The 22,731-nt window shown below is 42.8% G+C and overlaps 1 long non-coding RNA gene across 2 annotated transcripts in view; it reads left to right on the top strand.

Moving 5' to 3' along the window:
• The window catches only part of LOC109495778, a 45,678-nt gene that overhangs the window by 8,058 nt on the left and 14,889 nt on the right, over nt 1–22,731 (top strand). Inside the window, exon 3 of one of the 2 annotated variants that reach the window (XR_002151460.3) lies at nt 905–1,157. The exons of the other annotated variant lie outside the window; for it this stretch is intronic. This is a non-coding gene — a long non-coding RNA (uncharacterized LOC109495778). Of the gene's footprint in view, nt 1–904; nt 1,158–22,731 lie in introns of those variants that run through there. 2 annotated transcript variants of the gene reach the window in all.

The following is a 22,731-nucleotide window of genomic DNA, read 5'->3' as shown; positions in this document are numbered from 1 at the left end:
TCATATAGGCTTACAGTCATAAACATAATTCAATAATAAATAGCTTCCTGGTGAATAATATTGAGCTGAGGCTTATTTAGGGAGCCCCAATACACCTCAGTCAAATTCATATCATATCACATTACATGTCACACTCAGTATGTATAAATAACAGTGTGTAAATGCTGAAAGCATTATGTGATAGCAGATGGGGGGAGGTCCTGGAATTGGTTGCGAGGAGTGAGGGTGGGGGGCAGAGAGATTAAAGAAATGTAGCCCAGCCTATTAACATAAGGGCAGTAGAGAACGTAGGCATACCTAACGTCTTTTGCAGAAATAGATCTGAAACTGTTAGATGTTTGGCAGAGCAAAGTGATGAAGTCTCGAAGACAAATAACCTTGAAAGTGCACTAGGTATTTTGGATGCAGTTAAGGATGATAGCTTTTGGCCAGGACTGGAGATGACCCTTTTCGGATCCTTAGTCTGGGCTATGACACTGGGGTGGCTCTGTATATAAGATTTCTTCATCTTCTGCAGAGAAAAAAAATATATTCAAAAAATGTTTATTTTTGAGAGAGAGAGTGAGCATGAGCAAGGGAGGAGCAGAGAGAGAGGGAGACAAAATATCCCAGGTGGGCTCTGTGCTGACAGCAGAGAGACTGATGCAGGGCTCGAACTCAGGAACTGTGAGATCATGACCTGAGCTGAAGTTGGACTCTTAACAACTGAGCCACCCAGGCACCCCGAGAAAAAATTACTCTTAAAGAATCTCTGGAACTTCCAAGGAAGAAATCTATGGGTATCAAGATTCAAACCACTCTAAAGAATCAATGCACACAGGATAGGAGCTTCTAATATGCACATGTAAAATAAATGAGTGTAGTTTTATTTTCTTTTTTAATTTTAGAACTCTTTTTTATCTAGCTACACAAAAAAAGTACACGAATCATACATATGAAGACCAGTAAATAATCACAACGAACAACTGGATTATTTAAAGACAATTACCCACATCAAAACAACGGAACATTTCCAGGACCTCAAAGTCAATCATCTTGCCCCTTCTGAATCGCTATCTCCTACTCTTCTCCCAAAGGTTAATCCTATTCTGACTCCTAACGCTATAGACTAGTTTTTACTGTTCCAGGACATTATATTAATAAACTCTTAAGACATATAGTATTTTGTATTTCTTTCAACATTATGCTGCCTGCTGTTTGTTCATTCTCTTTGCTGTAGAGTATTCCAGTATAGTAATAGACAATAATTTATCCATGCATTCTGCTATTCATGGACATTTAGGGGTTGCTCTAATGTTTAGCTATCACAAAGAATACTGCTGTCAACATTCTTTTTTTAATTTTTTTTTTAAATTTTTTTTTTCAACGTTTATTTTTTTGGGGACAGAGAGAGACAGAGCATGAACGGGGGAGGGGCAGAGAGAGAGGGAGACACAGAATCGGAAACAGGCTCCAGGCTCTGAGCCATCAGCCCAGAGCCTGACGCGGGGCTCGAACTCCCCGACCGCGAGATCGTGACCTGGCTGAAGTCGGACGCTTAACCGACTGTGCCACCCAGGCGCCCCTGCTGTCAACATTCTTGTACATATCTTTTTGTGCACATACATACATTTGGGGGAAGAGTATACACCTAGCATTGGGGTATGCACATGCAGAACTTAAATAGACTCAACCAAACTGTTCTCTAAGCGCTTGTACAATTGATACTCCCAATAAAAATGTGTAAAAGTTCTGACAGCCCCACATCTTCCGTGGTAGGTTCAGTTTTTAAAACATTTGGCACCAACTTGCCACACATTTTCATTCAATAATATGTTGTTTTATTTTTGTTATATTAAATATAACTTATTGTCAAATTGGTTTCCATACAACACCCAGTGTTCATCCCCACAGGTGCCCTCCTCAATGCCCATCACCCACTTTCCCCTCTCCCCCAACCCCCATCAACCCTCAGTTTGTTCTCAGTATTTAAGAGTCTCTTATGGTTTGCCTCCTTCCACCTCTGTAACTTCCCCCCCCCCTCCCCCCTGGTCTTCTGTTAAGTTTCTCAGGATCCACATATGAGTGAAAACATATGGTGTCTGTCTTTCTCTGCCTGACTTACTTCACTTAGCATAACACTCGCCAGTTCCATCCACGTTGCTACAAATGGCCAGATTTCATTCTTTCTCATTGCCAAGTAGTATTCCATTGTATATATAAACCACAACTTCTTTATCCATTCGTCAGTTGATGGACATTTAGGCCCTTTCCAGAATTTGGCTTTTGTTGAAAGTGCTACTATAAACATTGGAGTACACGTGCCCCTATGCATCAGCACTCCTGTATCCCTGGGGTAAATTCCTAACAGTGCTACTGCTGGGTCATAGGGTACGTCTATTTTTAATTTTTTGAGGAAGCTCCACACCGTTTTCCAGAACAGCTGCACCAGTTTGCATTCCCACCAACAGGGCAAGAGGGTTCCCGTTTCTTCACCTCCTCGCCAGCATCTACAGTCTTCTGATTTGTTCATTTTAACCAGATGAGTGTAGTTTTAAAAGGAACCAATCTTACTTACAATTAAAAACTGTAGATTTTGCGTAGCTGGGTTCCCCAGAAAGCAGAGCATCAGTCAAAAGCCTAAGTGCTACGACTTTATTAAAAGTGCAGTCCCCCAGAAGCAAAAGGGAGGGAAAATGGGGCAGGACAGGGCAGGAGGAGGAGGCGATTCGAGGGGTGTCCAAGCTCTTGGTGTCCAGGGCAACTGATTGCTGGGTCTCCCGGGACCATCTCCTGAGACGCCACGTGAGTAGTTGCTTCTTAGGATACTCCATCTCGGTGGAGGAAGGGAGAAGAGTCCACCTGCTGGCTCCCTTCTCCCGTTAGACACAGGGCCATCTCATTGGGGAGTGAACCTGGTGCTTCTTGGTGGCTTATGTTTCAGCAACAACAAAGAAGTCCCGAGGCAGGAAGTGAAAGGAAGCAGCACAGAGGGCTCCGGGCATGAACAAACCTGCTTCAACTTGTAAAGCATGAAACCAGGGCGGCCATTGCCACAGCCAAGAGTACCAGGGATCGGGGAGGCTGAAAGGATCTCACGGGCGCTTAAAAGTAATTGTTTGTCTCAGTCTGTTCAGGCTTCTGTAAAAAAAAAAAAAAAAAAAAAAAAAAAGAATACCATATACCAGGAGGCCGAAACAGCTAATATTTATTTCTCACAGTTTTGGGGGCTGAAAGTCCAAGACCAAGGTGCTGGCAGATTCAGTGTCTACGACAAGCCTGCTTCCTGGTATATAGATGGCTGTCTTCTCACTGTGACCTCACGTGGCAGAAGGGGCAAGAGAGGTGTCTGAGGCCTCTTTTATGAGGACATCGATCCACCCTCATGACCTCACGACCTCCCCAAGGCCTCACCCCCTAGTACCATCACCTTGGGAATTAAGCGTCAACCTATGACCTTTGAGGCACAAACATTCAGCCCGTAACACTGTGACTGTCTCTTAAGATCGAGCTTTACATTTTTCTCAGGTAAGAGTAAGGGCTTGTCAGGAGTGTGGGTACGCATCAAAAACAGGAAGTATTACCCAGGAATTCTTAATAGTAACTAAAGAAGTGTGTGGATCAAATGTGTGTCACTCTCCGGATGGGTGGGCGTAAGAGGGTCTCGAGGACACCCATTTGGACAGTGATCTTGTTGAGCAGTAAATGATATCCTGATAATTCACAATAACAGCTGGTATTTATAGAGAGCCAGCATTGTTTTAAGAGTTCTGCTTTGTAATGAGCTTTATTGTTAATTGTTTTTAATGTTTGTTTATTTTTGAGAGGCAGAGAGAGACAGAACGTGAGCAGGGGAGGGGCAGAGAGAGAAGGAGACACAGAGTCCGGAGCAGGCTCCAGGCTCTGAGCTGTCAGCACAGACCCCGACCAGGGGCTTGGACTCACGAACTGTAAGATCATGACCGGAGCCGAAGTCTGAGGCTTACCTGACGTGAGCCACCCAGGCGTCCCTGAGAGTTCTGCTTTGAACCCTTGCATTAATACTACTATATGTCAACAGAGACACAGAAACCAAATATCTTGTCCAAAGGCACACAGCAGCTAAGTGATAGAGTTCAGATTTGAATTCATGTGCTCTGACCCCAGAGCCCATGCGTTTATCCATTATAGAAAGTTTTGACACTCGGCTAGAAGAGAAAATTGCAATTATTCCTCTTTTCCAGAATTCATGTCTGCTTCTGAGAAGTCCTGAGGTTTTCTTGAAATGTAATTAAGATTATGCATGTTTCACAAATAATGCTTAAACACCATAACCTCCGGAAAACCATGCCAGTGCACAAGTTGTGATAAGGGAAAATACAACCCAACTCAAACCTGGTAACAAAAGCAATGCTGGGGATTAACCATATGGCCCACGGCACCACTCCAGAAAGCATCCCAGTGATTAAAGGGCACCTCGGGTGAGTGAGGAAACAGTTTCTTTCTCCCTAGGCCTGAGTGGTTTCACACAGTGAATGCATAGCAGTGGTGGGGTTGGACTGAGGATGTTTCCAGAGGCTGAACAAAGTGCAGAAAGCCGCACTCTGAGCCGGGGAAAATCTCAATCCCCAGCCCAGAGAACTTCCAACAGCAGATCTTGTTGCCTGCCTTGAATGTGTTTTTTTCATGCTCCACAGATGTCCTTTCTCATAAATTCAGAAGTATCTGCACGTCCCAAGGTGAGCTGGTATCTTCTTTTTATTGCCGGCAGTTTGCAGCCAGGATCTGACATTAAAAAAATATGGCGCTCCCTTTTGAGAGTGTGACCCTCTTTCTCAACTCTTTCCGCATCTTCTTCCAGTTCCCTCTGCTCTCTTCACCTTTGTGCTCCTGGTCAGCACGCATGGGGGCTCTAGAGACCCTTCCAGATACTTTGACTTCTTGCTCGATTGCAAAAGGATGAATTTCCTCTACAGATTGCCCCATAGGGACACTGCATAGGTCTAAGACTGAAAGAGCCTCTAGAGAACTTATTTTAGCTGTTTGCCAACTAACCCCTTTTGCCTGCTTCCTGGGAGAAACAACGCACATCGTCTCCACAGGAGGAAGCAGGAGAGATATTGGATATCTCAAAGGAAGTAGCTCAAAGGATGCTACTTATGATGCTGATGGGAAATTTAAGCCCCTTAACACAACTGCTGGGTTGTGAACAAGGGAGCAAATTTTTATCACCGCATGCCTGTGGCTTCCCTCAGCCCCTTCCTGAGGGACAATGGCCATGGATCCAGTGGCCTCTCCGCCTCTCCCTGCTTAATGGCACTTGCTGTGGAGAATTTTGATAGATCACCAGTTCTGCTAACTTGAGCAGACTCGTGTGCTTTTAGATACATTCTTGTGGATATGCATAAATGTACCAAGTGGCTTGCAGGGGGTTTAGTTCTATACCTGCCCTCCATTTTCCCATTCTTCTTTCCAAGGGAACACCCATATCTTTGGGTCTAGCAATGTCCCAGGTAAAAAAGACATTTTTAGTACACCATACCAGCAAAGAGTGGTCAGTTGACTGTATTCTGGTGATAGAGATGCCAACGGAATAGTTCAGAGGAACTTCTGAGAAAGCACCATAAAACTGAGGGGGAGCCTGGAGCTCCTTTCTGCCCTTCTGTCTTTCTTCTTTTAGGTCTGAAACTTGAACACGAAGGCTGGAGCTTCAGCCGCCAAATTGAACTATGAGGCAATGTCGAGGGAGGGATTTTGAGCCAAAGGTAGCAAAGAAGACAGATGAAGGATTTTAGTTTCCTGATAACTGAAGACCTGTCATATGAGCCCTGAACTTCCTGCCTCTAAATTTACTTTATCCAAAACAGAAATAGGTTCTATCTTATTTTAGCTAGGGTTGTTTTGTTGGTCTATTCTGCATAGCAATACCCAACCCTAACGATTCACTGCCTCTGTGATGAGAATGCGTCAATAATGCTTTCTCCTAACTGGTGGATTCAAGTTTCTGCTGCTGTATTTGTTAATGTTCCTTAGGTGACAAGTAACAATGACCACGGGAGCTAGCTTATGCAGGAAAGGGGAATCTATTATGTCTCACAGAACCCAGGGCCATGGAGCCTCTGGAAAAAGCTGACTCCGAGAACCAGACAGCCATCTGGAATTGCTCTCTGTCCCTTGTCCCTGTTCTCTTCCATGTATCTGCTTCTTCCTTCTGTCTTTCTGCAGGCCACTCCTCTCTGCTTCTTTGTACCCACTCCCTACTCCTGACTTTATGGCCCCCAAAGTGAGACAGATTCTCTCAGATCCCAGTTTCCTGGGGGTAGAATTGTCATTAGCCCAGAAGAAAAGAGGCTCCTTGAAAGTTAAAGCAACACTCCCAAAGCATTCACTACTCCTACACCAAATGGAAACCCGGTATAAATAAAAAAACAACCTGATATGGAAAATAACAGCAATAAACCCCCCCCAACATGTTAATGCCTGATTCTTCAGGCTAGAAAAGTTTTTGTCCAAACATTTAAGAAAAAAAAAAAAAATAGCACCACTCTTGCACAAACACATCCAGGAAACAGAATGAGGGAACATTTCCCAATCTTTTTGGATACCAGCATAACCTAATTCTCAAGTTTGACAGTGACTCTTCAAGGAAGAAAAATCAATAGCCCAATATAGTTCTCATAAATATAGATTCAAAATTCATTTAGAAAATATTAACAAATAGAAGACAGTGAAATATAAAAGGGGGGGTTAACAGCGGCAAGTAGGATTGTTTTAGACATGGAAAGGCAGTTTAACACTACAAAATTAATTAGTGCAATGGACAACATTAATAGAAAAAGGGAGAAAATGCTATCATATCATGGGAGAAAACGTTATCTTGATAGATGCAGAGAAATCATTTGGCAAAATTCAATACTCATTCATGAAAAACTCACAGCAAGAAAAAGAACAGAATGGAACTTCTTTAATGTGATAATCTACAAAAAACCCTGTAGCAAATATCATGCCAATAATAACAATATTGAAAACTTAACCCCTGAGTTGGGAAACGAAGCAAAAATTCTGGCTCGCCTCGCTTTCATTCAACATTCCGATGGAGGCAGTAGCCATAGCAATAAGTCCAGGAAAAGAAATAAAAAGCATCCATATGTAAAGAAAGAAATAAAACTCTCATTTTTCATAGATGACATGATCGTTCATCTAGAAAATCCAAAATAGTCAACAAGTTATTAGACGTATAAACGAATTCAGCCAAGTTGCAAATGTAAGGCCAACATAAAAGAATTAGTCGTATGCTGGCAACAAAAAATATGAAAGAAAAAATTATAAACTATAACATCAAAATGTATCAAATGCTTATAAATAAATCTAGGGAAAGGTATACAAGACCACTCCACTGAAAAATACAAACTATTACTAGAGAAATGAATTAAATGGATGGGTTTACCCCATTCAGAGATTGGAGAATGCAGTGTGTCAATATTCCCAAATTAATCTATAGATTTAATGAAGTTGCACTCAAAATCCCAGCAGCCTTTTTTTTTTAACGAAATTTGAAAAGCTGAACATATGCAGTCCCAAAGACCAGAGAATTCTACTCCAGAGTGTATACCAACAGAAATCAGTACATTTGTTCATCGAACGTCAGAGAATAGAATATTCGCGGCAGTACCTTTAATACTCCAGCCTGGACACTACCTGGATGTCCGTTGATAATAGAACGAGAAATATATTGTTTGTTCACACAAAGGAATGTTAATTAGCAATGGAAGGAAATAATTCATAAATATATATGAAATATTGATGAATCTCATAAATCTCACATAAAGAACAAGAAAGGCTAGACCAAAAAAGGAGGAAGATACACAGCTTTAGGCGAGTTATATGAAGTATAACAGAAATATCACTTCTACTGTCAGAATCCAGGACAGTGGTCACACTTGTGATGACGTGGTAACTGAAAGGAAACAGGGGAAGGTTTTCTGGGGGTGTTAGGAATGCCCTGTTCGTCTCTCTGAGTGCCATTTTTGTGGTATATTTAGTTTATAAAAATTCACTAGTTCTGTCTCATGTACACTTCTCTATTTTTATTGTCCTACTTCAGAGAAGATTTAAAAAAACGATAAAATATGGGGCGCCTGGGTGGCGCAGTCGGTTAAGCGTCCAACTTCAGCCAGGTCACGATCCGCGGTCCGTGAGTTCGAGCCCCGCGTCGGGCTCTGGGCTGATGGCTCAGATCCTGGAGCCTGTTTCCGATTCTGTGTCTCCCTCTCTCTCTGCCCCTCCCCCATTCATGCTCTGTCTCTCTCTGTCCCAAAAATAAATAAACGTTGAAAAAAAAAATTAAAAAAAAAAAACGATAAAATAAAAGCTAAACAAATACATACCTTTCATATGCTAACTACTGCTTCTCCTCAACTAGACTCTGTTTCTCCTTCTTTATTAACTTCTACTTTTTTTCCTATTAAGCGTTAATTGTTGAAGCCATCACAAGTCATTTTTGAAAAAATCATGAACACATAAAAGCGTAAGAACATATTTTATTATTTGCAAAAAATATTTGCTACTGACATTCTATTTATTGCAATTAATTCAGTTTACCAAAAAAAACACAAAAACAACAACAAAAAAAAACAGGTGTGGTGTTTTAGCAGGTGTGGTCTCTCTATATAAAATGCCATGAAAATTGGGAAGTTGGTAAGGTTGTTTCCACTGGCTGTCCCTGTTCACCCCCACGTCTCTGCCCTCAGCGGAGGGCAGATCCTAAGGTCAGGGTGCCATGGCATTAACTCAGCCTTCCCTCTTCCCCAACCCCTCAGCCCAGACACACACATTTGTCCTTATCCATTCTCTCAGAACCCTGCTCTGGGCTAGAACTAACCTAACCAACTTTTTAAAAAATGTTTATTTATTTATTTTTGAGAGAGAGAGAGAGAGAGAGAGAGAGAGAGAGAGCACAAGCGGGAGAGGGGCAGAGAGAGAGAGGGAAACACAGAATCTGAAACAGCCCCCAGGCTCTGAGCTGTCAGTGCAGGGCCCGACTCCGGGCTTGAACTCACGAGTTGTGAGCTCGTGACCTGAGCCAAGGTCAGACACTGAGCCGACGGAGTCACCCAGGCGCCCCACCTAACCAACTAATTAGAGCTTGAGAGCCAAGAACTGATAATGACCGGGTGTTTTATTTGTCTCAGAAGACAATTTTACTTTAATTTTGAACTTTTCCATCTAAAACTAGAAAAACGACAGATGGGAGAATGGTGAGCCCTTGGCTGGCCACTGGGGGATAGATTTTGGGAAGGCAGTTAGTCATGCCTACCATTCTTCAAAGCACAAGACCCAGGCAGCTAACTGCACGTAAGCTTGTCCTGGCCATTTTGTGACTTCTCTGGGGGTTTTCTTCAGTGAAAAGAAAGGAAGGGAAAGGAAAGGAAAGGAAAGGAAAGGAAAGGAAAGGAAAGGAAAGGAAAGGAAAGGAAAGGAAAAGGGAAAGGGAAAGGGAAGGAAAGGAAAGGAAAGGAAAGGAAAGGAAAGGAAAGGAAAGGAAAGGAAAGGAAAGGGAAAGGAAAGGAAAGGAAAGGAAAGGAAAGGAAAGGAAAGGAAAGGAAAGGAAAGGGAAGGGAAGAAAAGGGAAGGGAAGGGAAGGGAAGGGAAGGAAAGGAAAGGAAAGGGAAGAAAAGGGAAGGGAAGGGAAGGGAAGGGAAGGGAAGAGAAAAGGAAAGAAGAAAAGAAAAGAAGAGAAAAGAAAAGAAAGGAAAAGAAAGGCCGTCCTATCCCTTTTCTCTTAATGACAATTGTAACTTCTAAGTCACACTCTACTTGCTTCTTCCTTCAAAGCCCCCTCTTGAAATTACCCTGATTTAATAAACTGGGAGATTCTGTTGGGTTTGAGCATTGAACTTTGGCTCAGAAATTGAAAGAAGGACCTGCGTTTCATCAAGTTCTCCGCCAGAATCCAAATGGCAGCGGGACATATTCTGGGCAGTTCCCGTTTGATGTTTCTGAATAATCAACAAAGCAGACAAACCAGGGTTTATTAGCACTTTGTTCTTCTCAGAGGCACGGTGCCGAAGAAATGTCTTTTTTTTCCCCCTTTGGAAAAAATTTTACTAGTAACCATAGCAATAATAATTCCATCTCCGAGTGAAAATTATTATTGTTATCTTGGTTGGCAGCCCCAGTTTCTTTCCTGTCACAAGCAGACAGAAGGCAGACACCGTCTTGAAGTCTATAAAAGGCTCACCTAAGCAGGATGAAGAACAGCTGTTTTCTCTCGCAGCCGAGAACAGAACCGGAGAATAATGGCTTAGCCCTAGAATGGGGGGCTTCCGCAGGATGGGAGAAAGTGGTTCCTGGCAGTATGCTGGATAGGTTGTCATGGGAGTTTGCAGAATCATCTTCCTTAGAAGCCTTTAAAAAGAGCTTAGATGATCTGTACCTAGAGCGGCAGATATATGCCCTTTTACTATCCCCTTAGAGGCCCGGCTGTGCCTTTACTGCCCTTCTGATAGTCGGCCCGCTTCACCACTGTCTGCAGCACCCGACCCAGGACGTGGGCTCTGTGAATGGGAACGAACGAGCGAAGTCAGGAGTTCGCATAGAATGACTTAGCAATGATCAAATGCAGTCTCCTGGTTTGTGGCTGGTCACATATCGGCCCCGTGGTTACTTGCCTACAATCGTCTCATAGAACGAGATCTGGCCAGATGCACACCATTTGGCCAAGGGAGGCTCTTGGAAGAGTGACCGAGTCCAGCTCCCTTCTTCTGGATTGTTAACTTTGTCTGCTTGATTCGACACAGGCTTTTGAATCAGAAGGAAATGTTCTCCGAAGTGGGAGTGCGTGCTGTGTTTCAGAAATTACTCAAACATACGTGGAGAAAACAGTTTACAGAACGAACGTGAGCCAGAGTGAAATCCAGACGCCCCTTCTTCCAGCCCCACCGATTCTCTCCCATCGAAGGAATGTGCTAACCTTTTGAAAAGTGCTTTCGTTTAAAAAAGTAATGGTCAGAACCCTGCTCAGTCCTTCAGTAACCATATTTTACCTCACAGTTGACATTTATATGCCAGCGACTCATTCGTTACAAATTCTAATTGCGAGCAACAGTCCAAAAAAGACAATGCGAAAGGCAAAAAGAGAAAAGGCTCAGAAACCCTTTGAGATCCCATCTAATTAAAAATGCAAATTAAGAAAGAAACCTCAAGTCATAAGTCCTGTTCCATCTTTTCAAAGGCACCAATTACCAGTGAGTCATTGTGAAAGGGACTGCCTTTAATTTTAAGTCAAATTTCTCAACAATATCCCATTGGCAGGAAATTAAAGCGACTGCCAGCTTAGTGGTACAATTAACACTTTGACCTTTGTTATCCAAACTTTATTCATTCTTATTCTGTTTCTCTAAGCAATCACTAATGCAGACAATTTTCCACCGCATTTTTCTGAGGGCCCGAGAACATTTTGTTTTCTAGTGATAAGCAATCTCATCTCTGAACTAACGCACCCCTTTTCATGAAACCGTATTGGGGGACATTCCAGAAAAGAACAAACTCCTTGATAGAATCTCTTTTCTAATAATGCTTCCGAAAGCAAGGTAGGAGAGTATGTTACTGCAGAACAAAGGTCCTCAGACAGGAGATACCGATCACCAAAGGACTCTTGCTCGACCTGAATCTGGCCATATGCTAATATGGATACATGTCATATGTCAGGGTCTTCATTGTTTTGTCTCCAGATACTAATTCCTAATGTATGCATTATACTTTGTATTATCCTAAGAAGTAACACTAGCTACGGAATACATTTTTTTTTTTAAGTCTAAGAACTGGAAGAGAAATACAAGAGATTATACAGGCCAATCTCTCCAGTCTAGGGCTCACCTGATATGAATTGAGTACCTATATCAGTCAGGAGAGAGAAACTACACAAGAGCTTGAACAAGGAAAATATACTATTAACTGTAACAGGGGATTGGCTGGTAAGAAGCAAAGAGTTCTCTAAGGAATATAGGACAGCAGATAGTAGCAACCGCCATTCCCCTAGGCTGTCGTAGAGTGCTCTGGAAAGATGCCCTTCTCTCCTCCTCTCGAGCTGGGATCCAGAGAGGGTACCGGATAATGACGAATTCGCTGAGGTGTCAGGCAGGTGGCCTTTGCTAGAACCTCTCCTTCAGGTGCCCGCGGAAGTTGTCGACAGGGAGGTCACGCAGCTCAGCGCTTGCTGAGAAATCCCGCAAAGGATAAGCCAGGGAAGCCTCTGATGGGAGGTGCCCTTGCCAGAAGGCTCTTTCATGAAGATGCTTGAGTGGGGGTGCTGGGGTGAGCTGCTGACCACTAGGGGTGTTGTGAAGTTGGGTGCTGGAGAAGCCCTTTGCTGCAGGAAGGTGGCTCAGAAGGATTTTTTCATGCTGCGGGGGTCAGGCCCTGAGGAAGTTGCATTTGCTGCAAGGTACTGCCATGAAAGCACAAAGAACTAGGAAGGAAAATTCCGTCCTCTACCGGTGTCCTTCTAGCGTCCTCTGTGGACAAAAGCTTTACCGTGAGCCAGCTGACAAAGGGGAAATATTTAAAGGGCCCATCTCCATTTTCACAGAGCAGACAATGAAACTTGGATTTGGGGCAAAAGACAATACAATGGTGTGCTATTGCCTATTGTGAGACAGTTATGTTACAGATATCCTCTAATGTATTCCCTGCAATATTTCTAATGGATGAATATCGTCACGCACAATTTACAGAGGCCCACAGAGTTTAAGGAAGGTCACAAGATTGGGGCACCTGGGTGGCTCAGTGGGTCGAGTGTCCGACTTTGGCTCAGGTCATAATCTCACAATTTGTGAGTTCGAGCCCCACTTTGGGCTCAATGCTCTCAGTATGGAGCCCACTTCAGATCCTCTGTCCCCCTCTCTCTCTCCCCCTCCCCTGCTTGTTCTCTCTCTCTCTCTCTCTCTCTCAAAAATAAATAAAACATTAAAAAAAAAAGAAAGGTCACAAGGTGGGGGCACCTGGGTGGCTCAGTTGGTTAAGCATCTGACTTCAGCTCTTACGGTTTGTGGGTTTGAGACCCATATCTGGCTCTGTACTGACAGTGTGGACCCTGTATGGGATTCTCTCTCTCTCCCTCTTCTTCTGCTCCCCCCCCACCTTGTGCTTTTTCTGTCTCTCAAAAACAAATAAATAAACTTAAAAAAAATAAAGATCCTAGGGTCAGTAAACAGGGGCTGGGGGGTGGGGATTCAAATCCAAATTTGGCCAACACCAAAGCCTACTGTCTTTCTGTACTAGGTTTTCTCCAGAGGCCCATAATTCTAGGAAGACTGGTATCCTAGGGGACCAGTCTCAGGGCAGGGGTGAGGATGAGGACTACAGATGGGGGACAGGGATTCTGACAGGCTGGGGGCTATAGCACGAGTGGGGTTGGATTGCTATGACCTGGGGAAATCTGAAAGGCAGAGTCTTTAGCCAAGCTAAGAACCTAATTAAACTCAAGTCCATAGGGGTTAGGCAAAACTACCAAGGTGAATTTTAAGACAATGGGACGAAATTGGAGGCAGGGACACATCAAAACAGTTGCAAGTACAGGGCAACCATTCCTTGAGATGAACACCATCACCACCGGTTACAGGGTGTCTGGCCATGCCCGCAGGTAGGGAGAGGATGCCTGAGGGTGCCTTCTGGTTCAGACAGGTTAGTTAATAAGATAATGGCCAAGCTAGGGCTAGAGCCTCTCTCCTTGAGTCCCATTTCTGGGCTGTTTACACTTGTCATCGGCGTCCATGAATGCTAGATCTGCAGCAATGGACCCAGTGAATGGAAGAGCTAACCCATGAGGCTTTTGCCTGTTGGATTGATCAGAGGACATAAAATGGAAAACGGGGAGCAAGTTTAGTTCAGGTAAAGCATTTAATCTTCTTACAGCTGTGCCTATTGTCTTCCTTTGTCCCCCACGAATCTTCACGAATAGGCATGAGATTAGCATTCAGCAACACTGTTCACAGAGTTTCACATCATCATTGATGTTAGCTGAGGCCTTTCTACTCAGGGATACTCAGCCTTTATTGAACATCGGAATCATCTGGACAACTGTTAAAAAAAAGTACTGACGCCTGAAGCTGTTTCATGCCAATAGTGAGAGTCTCTGGAAGTGGGCTCATTCATCAGGATATCTGCAAGATCCACACATGATTCTAATTCACATCCAGGGTTGAGATGCACTGGCATATCCTGACTACAGCAGAATGGCTTTGGAAGAGACAACAAGTAATTTAAACCCCTCTTCCTGCGGGATTTACTCTCCTACGGGATTCTGAGAACAACTCCTTTTCCAGAACAATCTCTCACTGGGTTGTATTGCATGGTGTCATCCCAGCAAAGATGTTGAACTCAAAGCAGGAGGATTAGCTATATGCAAAAATATGCTGAAGGGATGTACAGGCTTCTAAACTATAACGCATGCCGAGAACCAACACGACACGGAAGACTGGCATCCCTTTGTTGGAAAGGGAAACATGTTATAGTTCTGAGGTTGACGTTGGCCTTAAGTAAATGAGGTGTGCTCCCGACAACTACCTCAGGGTAAGATTTAACTAGGAAATCCTAATCTTCAGTGACATATGTGGTGGGGAAAGCAATGAAACATCCTTCTGCTTGGTGATGGGTGAAGCCCTAAAGACTCAATCTGGTCTTGATGAACATCCAAGAATCTGGATGCGCGCACCCCGCTGAGGCAGGGGTTTCTGCCAACGAGGCTGGTAAGGAAGTCTGTGGTTTCTCGCAGCGTCAGATTTGTTCAGTTTGGGTATAAACAAATACCATAATTTCCATCCTGGGGTATAAACAAGCAGGCTTCTCTCCTTTACCCAGGTGCCATTACTGTCCTTGAAAACTAGTTGTGTATCTAATTAAAAACAAAACTTCATTTAACTTTCCATGTTTCTCTAGGTCGTGTAATTCCACATGATTTGAAGTAGTTTTCTTTAGCTTTTTGAAACAAAAAATAAAACTCAGGTTTCAAATAAGATAAAATTATTTTTAAAAATTTTTATTAAAATTTTCAGTGATGCGTGTAATCAACTCTCAGAGAATAATCAACTCTATCATACACACCATCCAGCTTTAACCATTATGAACTTGTGGCGAATCTTATTTTACATATACACTTGCCCACTATCTTATCCTGTATTCTTTTGAAGCAAATCCCAGGCTTCATGGTATTTCATCCACAAATATTTGGGTATATAACTCTTAAAACAAAATACATACGTATTTTAAAGATAACAATATGTTATCTTTATCTGAAAGTCATCTTGTTATCCTCAAGTTAACAACGTTAACATATTGTTAATTACCATAAAATGTTAATGTTAATTACTTCATCCCATCTAATATCCAGTGTCCCAGCTTTCAAATTTTCATCAGTTTTATGACAATTGCATCACTTTCTTGCGTATTGTTTAAATCAAGATCCAAATAAGTTGTATGCATCGCAATTAGTGGAAATGCTTCTTACATTTCTTTTAATCTGTACATTCTCTTGATCTGTTCCCCCCGCCAACCCAGTAATTTATTTGTTGAAGAATTGAGTGGTTTGTCCTGTAGGGCTTCGCATAGACTACATTTTGCCAATTGCACCTCCATGGTATACTTTAACATGTTCACCCGTCCTCTATGCCTCCCATGATTATGTTGTTGGATATCTAGGTCTAATTTTTTTTTTGCAAGACTAATTCAGAGGTGATATTGTGTTCTAACATCAGGCAGCACAGAATGTCTTGCTCTCACTGGTTTCGGTAGTATTTGCAGTCATTGCTTATCAATGCCTAGATCCATTAGTCACTAGGGATTAGAAAACGGTAAATTCTGTTTCTATCACTCTTCTGTCATTTGTTTTAAGCTGGGTTACATCTATATGAGAAATTTCCCTTTATCTATTAGTTGGATACCCAGTGGTACAGTTCATATAGGAAAGGAAGGACAAGGTATTAATTTTATTCCCGTCATTCCTTTTCCTTTTATTTACTACTTTTCAAAACAGTGAGTGGTTCACAAAATTTCTCCAGTGGTCAAGTTTTCTCTAAAACAGCTCTATGGAAACACAATTACTATACAATAAACTTCACTATTTAAAGTGGCAATTCTATAAGTGTTGAGATTAATACACACTTGTGAAAACACTACTGCAGTCAGTGTAATAAACACATCCATCATCCCCCAAATTTCCTTGTGCTCCTTAGTAATCCCTTACTCCCACGTCTGACTCCCCAGACAACCACCGATCTGCTTTCTGTCATTAAAAGTTAGCTAGCATTTTCTAGAACTTTATAGATACATACAGTATCTTCTCATACAGTATGTTAATCATATATATGATGTATGTTCATAGTCATACAGTATATTCTTTCTCTTTTTATAGGGGGAGGTGAGGGGAAGGGGGTCTGTCTTCTTTCACTCAGCATAATTATTTTGAGATTCATCTATATGACCCCATGTGTCTATGGTTCATTACTCTGTATTTCTGTGTAGTATTCCATTCTATGGATCTGTGGCCTTATGGTTTTCTTCCAAGGAAAAAAATGTTAGCTATTATTTCTTTAAATATTTTTTCTGTTCCCTGCTCTTTCAGAGACTCCAAATGCCTATTTATTAGGTTGTTTGAAGATGTTCCACATCTCTTTTCTTCTTCCTCCTCTCTTTTTCTTTTTAATATTTTTTTTTTCTGTCAGTGTTTTAATTTTGGTAGTTTCTATTGCTGTCTTCAAGTTCATTGTTCTTTTATTCTGCATTGTCTAATCTACCATGAACCCCATCTAGGGTATTTTACATCTCACACTCTAGGTTTTACTTAACGTGCTTACATTTTTCTCAAGGTTTTTAGACATCTGCAATTTGGTTACAATTGCATTCCTTCTACAACTACATTTTTAATGTCCTTGCCCACTAATTCTATTTGTGTCATTATGGGTCGACTTCAACTGGTTGATTTTTCTCCACATTGTGGGTCGTATTTTCCTGCTTCTTTGCATGCCTGGTAATTTTTCATTGCATATCAGGCGTGAATCTTACCTTGTTGGATATTGGATATTTTTGTATTCCTATAACTATCCTTGAGCATTGTTTTGGGATTCTGTTTCATTTGTTTCGACACAGTTTGCTCCTTTCAGCTTTTGCATTTAAGCTGTTTTCCTTCATCTGTAATTTGATTAGTCAGTACAACAGCCTAGGGTTTTTTGTGTGTGGTTAATTTTCCCCACTACTGAGGCAAACCCCTTTGAGCGCTCTGCCCAATGCCCTGTAAATTATGAGGTTTCTCACCCTGCCTTGTGGGAACAGACATAATTCCCAGCCCTGCGTGAGTACCAGGGATCATCCCCTCTAATCCTTTTGAGGACTTCTTTCTCCAACCTTGAGCAGCTTACCACGCGCAATTGCTGATTAGTGCAGGGTAAGGACTCAAGGGGATGTTCAGCTCGAGGATTCGATATTCAGCAGGCATAAAACATGTTGGGGTAGAAGTCATAAATCAAGAGTTCCATATCGGATATGGAATGCTAAAGGTGTGTGATAGACCTTCAGGTGGAGATACTGGATGAAACCGGAGGTGTGAGTTTGGTGCTCAGAGGAGTTATCTGGGCTGAGGAGGTACATTTGAGAACCAAGATCATTAAAAAAATGTTATTTCAAGGGGCACCTGAGTGGCTCAGTGGGTTAAGTGTCCAACTTCGGCTCAGGTCATGATCTCACAGCTCATGATTTCAAGCCCCGCGTCAGGCTCTGGGCTGACAGCTCAGAGCCCGGAGCCTGCTTCGGATTCTGTGTCTCCCTCTGTCTGTGCCCCACCCCCCCAATCACACTCTGTGTCTCTCTTTCAAAAATAAATAAACATTAAAAAAAAATTTTAATGTTATTTTGGGGCACCTGGGTGGCTCAATCAATGAAGAGTCCAACTTTGGCTCAGGTCATGATCTCGCAGTTTGGGAGGTTGAGCTTCGCATCGGGCTCTGTGCTGACAGCTTGGAGCCCGGAACCTGCTTCAGATTCAGTGTCTCCCTCTCTCTCTGCCCCTCCCACACTCATGCTCTCTCGCTCTCTCTCTCCCTCAAAATAAATAAATAAATATTAAAAATTTAAAAAAATGTTATTTCAACCATGGAAAAGTGTGAGATTACCTTGGAAGAGAATGAAGAGACTGGAGCTTAGCACAGAGCCCTGTGGAAGTCCTCGCATTTTCTGAGTGAAGTAGGAAGTCACAAAATAGGGACTGAGAAAGACCAACCGGTGAGGCAGGCAGGAACCCAAGAGAGGAAGGTGTCATGAACGTCACCAGAGAAGGAGAATGATACTGACTGTGTCAAATGCTTCTGGGAGTTTGTGTAAGATGAGGACCAAGGGAGAGTCCATTGGATTTGGTAACAGGAACATCACTGATGGTCTTGACAAGAGTAGTTTTGGTAGAGCATGAGGGCAGAAGCCATGCTATGATGGTTTGAAAAATGTAGAGTTGAGGAAAAGGTAACAGCACATTAATACAACTCTTCCAAGAAAAATAAAGAACCCTAAAGAGGACTGCAGGGATCAGTGAGGCCCCTGGCTCAGAGATGTGAAGCCTCTTCCTACACTTTCTCATGAGGATCTCTTTCACCTGAAGCAAAATCTCTTAATCCAGCCCCTTGTACTTTTAGTCAGTAGAGTCCTCAAACATTCTGTTCTTATGTGGTCCATCAGTCTTTGTTTTTGCTGAGTAAATGGCTATTTTGATGGAATGTTGTAATCCAGAACCATTGGGGCTGCAAACCAGACGCCATTTGCAAGCAGTATCTCTGCAAAACCAACAAACAAAACCCAACTGGTCTCCCTGTCTCCGGTCTTGATCCATGGAATCCATTCCCCCTCCTATAGTCAGAGGCCTACTCACAACCCCACTCAACGCCTTTCAAGATGTCTGCACCAACAGTAGAATAGGCTCAAGCACATTATCAGGCTGTGCAAGATCCTCCATGTCATGGGCCTTTTCTCCAGACTCAGTTCACGCAACAACTCCCCGCCCGTCACTTTTCACAGCCCATGGCTTGCATTTCCCTGTATACCCCAGGCTGTTCCATTCTCGGGGGCCCCCGCCTCCTGTGTTCACCTACCCACTCTCTTACCTGCCCAACTCTTACTTAACTTTCAAGACTCATCTCAGATATCACCTTCTCCAAAAAACATTTTCACCTCTAATCTTTCAGAGAACCCCAAGTTTACATCTATCTCCACGCACCATATTGTATTGATTTGTTTTAAAGATGGAGCCTATTTTCTTCGTTAAGCTATGTAAGTTCCCCAAGAGTAAGAACTATGTCCTGTTTTACCCTGTACTTCTAGCCTTCAGCTCAGGGGTGCATAGAACAGAGCAGAAGATTAACAAATTCAGTTCAGTGGAAAGTAGGAAGACCAGGACAAAGGTTTCAGTGTGAAAAAGAGGTTAGAGTAAGTAACCTAGGATAAGACCTTCAATAAGATGAGGGCCTGGACATCCTCCCCCCGTTCTAGTCCCTGAGGCAGTAGCTCAAAGGAACAGTTTTGGTAATACAAGCTAAGACAAGACCAGTAAGCTGGAGCCAGTTAACTTTGAACTCCAAAGACTAGGCAAAATAATTGCAATTTGAAAGCAGTCTGGCTACCCAGGTTTGAAGTCATAAACACAGAAAAGAAATGATTGTTTAATAACAAAACAAGATCTGGGAAAAGTCAAATGACATTAAGTTATTCTAACAAAATAGAGTGAATGTTCCAGTTTTGCAACCACAGTTCCAGATGGCCAGCTTAGTTTGGGAGCCTAGTGCTTTCCCTTGTTCAGTTTTTCCTCTTAACTATTACCATGTCAAGCTACAAAGTCATCATAAGGATATGGCTAAGAGTCTGGATTCCAGAGCCAAATTTCCTGAGTTCATATACCGGCTTTGCTTCTTACTGACTGTGTGACTGCAGGTGAATTACTTTGTACCTCCATTTCCTCATCTGGAAATTGATGATACTAATAACATGTACCCCATAGCATTTTTGTGAGGATTAAATGGGGTTTCATAAGTGTAAGTCACTTAGAACTGTGTCTACCATGCTAAATACGATATAAGTGGGTTTTTTTTTTTACTTTAAAAATTAATGTCTAAAATACTAGACCTCCTAGTGTCAAATAGGCAATGATTGTGTAAAGTATCATCAGGTCATCAAGTGTATCTCTCGAAGCCAAGGAGCGAATGAAGACTGGGCTCAAGAAAAGATTGGGTCAGCAGCAGATACAGAGTCCCCATGGGTCTCCAAGTTGATACGGCTTTGACCTAGCAGGAGATGGTTTGTATTCTGCTTGCCCACTAACGATGATGGAAGACAGTGATTCCCTGCACAGAATAACCATAAAACGTCTATGGCCTGGATTAAGCCCTTAGGTTGAGAGACCATAATCAAGGCAATTTCTGAGAGCTCCATTAATAAGCTTTTCTAGAAGCTGCCAAAGTCCAGCTACAGTAATTATCCAGTTAGTTTGCTGAATCAGCTAATATAAGCTTCCCCAGTCCGGCTGCTAATTAGGCTTCAGCCTCTCATCTCATTAATAAGCTTCCAGTTCATTTGCATGTGAGGAAAAAATGGTGGGTATGGGGGAGTTTAACAGAAACCCAAATCACTTTCAACATGTGTCTTTTTTATTAAAATATTTAACCTTTCATTCTGACTCAGAAACATCTGTTGGCATTACACTCTATGAAAAGACGTGATGAATTCAGCATTTGCAGGCTGTTCCACGGCGCCTTCTCCTCACACCTGGCCCGCTCCTGAGCAAGTAGCAGAAAGAAAGACAAATGTATACGATTAACTCACTGTTAGAAATTTGCAGTTGGAAGAGACTATCTGTTTCAATTCCTTCCTTTTACAAAAAATTAGGAAACCAAGCCCCAAGAGGTGGACTGGCTTGTTCAGAGACCCACCGGGCTGACCCAGGCAGCATTACTCACAATTAGGTGTCAAACTTGCAAAATATCTGAGGGTACTAGCTGATAAACAGCAGTCGCCTGTCACCCGATACGGGGCTAACTTCTCTCCACTCGCATCTGTCTGCCAGGAAGAAGAATATAATTATTGTCCCTTCAATCCATTTCCAAAAAAGGAAGATTTCATCTCCTTTATTAAGCTTGTGTGGTAGGCAGAATTTGGCCCCCGTGGCCTTTGATCTCTAATGTCATGCCCATGCTTATATTATAAGGTAAAAATCAGATAAATGCAGCAGAAGGGGAAGGAGGAGATTCCAAGCACGAGGCAAATTTGATGCACCATCATTGGCTTGAAGATGAAGGTGGTCATGTGTCAAGGAAATAGAAGCCACAGTCCTCCAACTGCAAGGAACTCAATTCTGCCAACAACCTGAAGTGAGTTTGAAAGCAGAGTCTGCCCTCGTTGCCCCTAGAGAAGAGCCCGGGGTTCCTGAATCATGGCTTCAGCCTTGGGAGGCCCTGAGCGGAGGGCCCAGTGAAGCTATTCTGTACCAAGACTTCTGACCCACTGTCAGATACTAAATGCGTGCTGTTTTAAGCCACTACGCTTGTTAACTTGTTACAGCAGCAATAGAAAACTAATACAGCTTGAATCCCTCTATGTTGCTACACCTCCATGGTCCCTACCTTAGTCTAAGGCCCCGCCGGCTCTCTCCTGAACCAGTCCTTCTTTCCACATTCTTCTGCCTCAACTTCTAGGAGGTCTTTACACCGCAGCCCAAATCATTTCTTTGTATAGAAACCCAACCACGTGATTCCTGCCTAACCCCCCCCCACACACACACACACACACAGTCACCCTCTCCAAGACTTCTTAAAAGGAACACCTTCCCAGTGGCTTTTAGATGAACAACACGATACCTTTTGTGCAGTCTATGAGGGCCTGTGTGGACTGGCCCCACTTGTCATCCCAACTTCACCTTGAACACTCTTCCCTTTGCTCTCTGTGGCACTCTCACGGACCTTTTTCTCCATCATGCTCCCTCCAAGTCACGGGGCCTTACCGGTGCTTTGCTGTCTGCTCAGACTCCCCTGTCCCTCTTCCCTTGACTTGGCTAATGTCCATTCAGTCTGTTGCTCTTAACTGAAATATTGCTTCTTTGGGACAGACTAAATCTGCTTGCCCTCTCAGATACGTTCATGGCCCTGTATGTTTTCCTTGAGAGCATTTTTCAGAGTTTCTGACTGTACCTTTGATTCTGCCATTATTCGATCATCTGTACTTCAAGCCAGAAAGTAGGCCTCCTAATGTATCACAGAGTTTTTTCTGACTGAGGTGATATATTTAAAACATTCATCACAAGCCTTGAAGATAGTAAGCACTCGATAAATACTATCACATATCCACGACATATAACATTATTATACGCAATTATTAGGATCCCCAACCAGGACCACAGAGGAGGAGCCCCCAAATCCCACCTGGTGGAAAGAATCTGGGAAGAAAGACTCTGTGGAGGGATTCAGCCAGGTGAAAGAATAGAAGGAGAGGAGGAAGCATACCAGGAAGTAGAGGTAACATGAGCAAAAATATGGAAATGAAACCAACATGATGAATGTGGAGAAGTCTGCTGCTGGCATTAGTATTTACACAAATCCCATAATAGACGTGCTTTGTCAAAGCAGGTGTCCCAATGTCTGCCTGGTGTATAATTTGGCATGTGTGCATGCCCAGCCAATGAACTGAATATTGCCACACAGAGTTCCTGGTAACCCTTCTTCCAGCTTGGCATCATCTGCAAGTGTACCAGAG

This window comes from Felis catus, chromosome F1 (assembly GCF_018350175.1).
Source record: "Felis catus isolate Fca126 chromosome F1, F.catus_Fca126_mat1.0, whole genome shotgun sequence".
Lineage (NCBI taxonomy): Eukaryota > Metazoa > Chordata > Mammalia > Carnivora > Felidae > Felis > Felis catus.
Note: the sequence above shows the minus strand (reverse complement) of the source record. Positions and strands in the feature narration are given on the sequence as shown.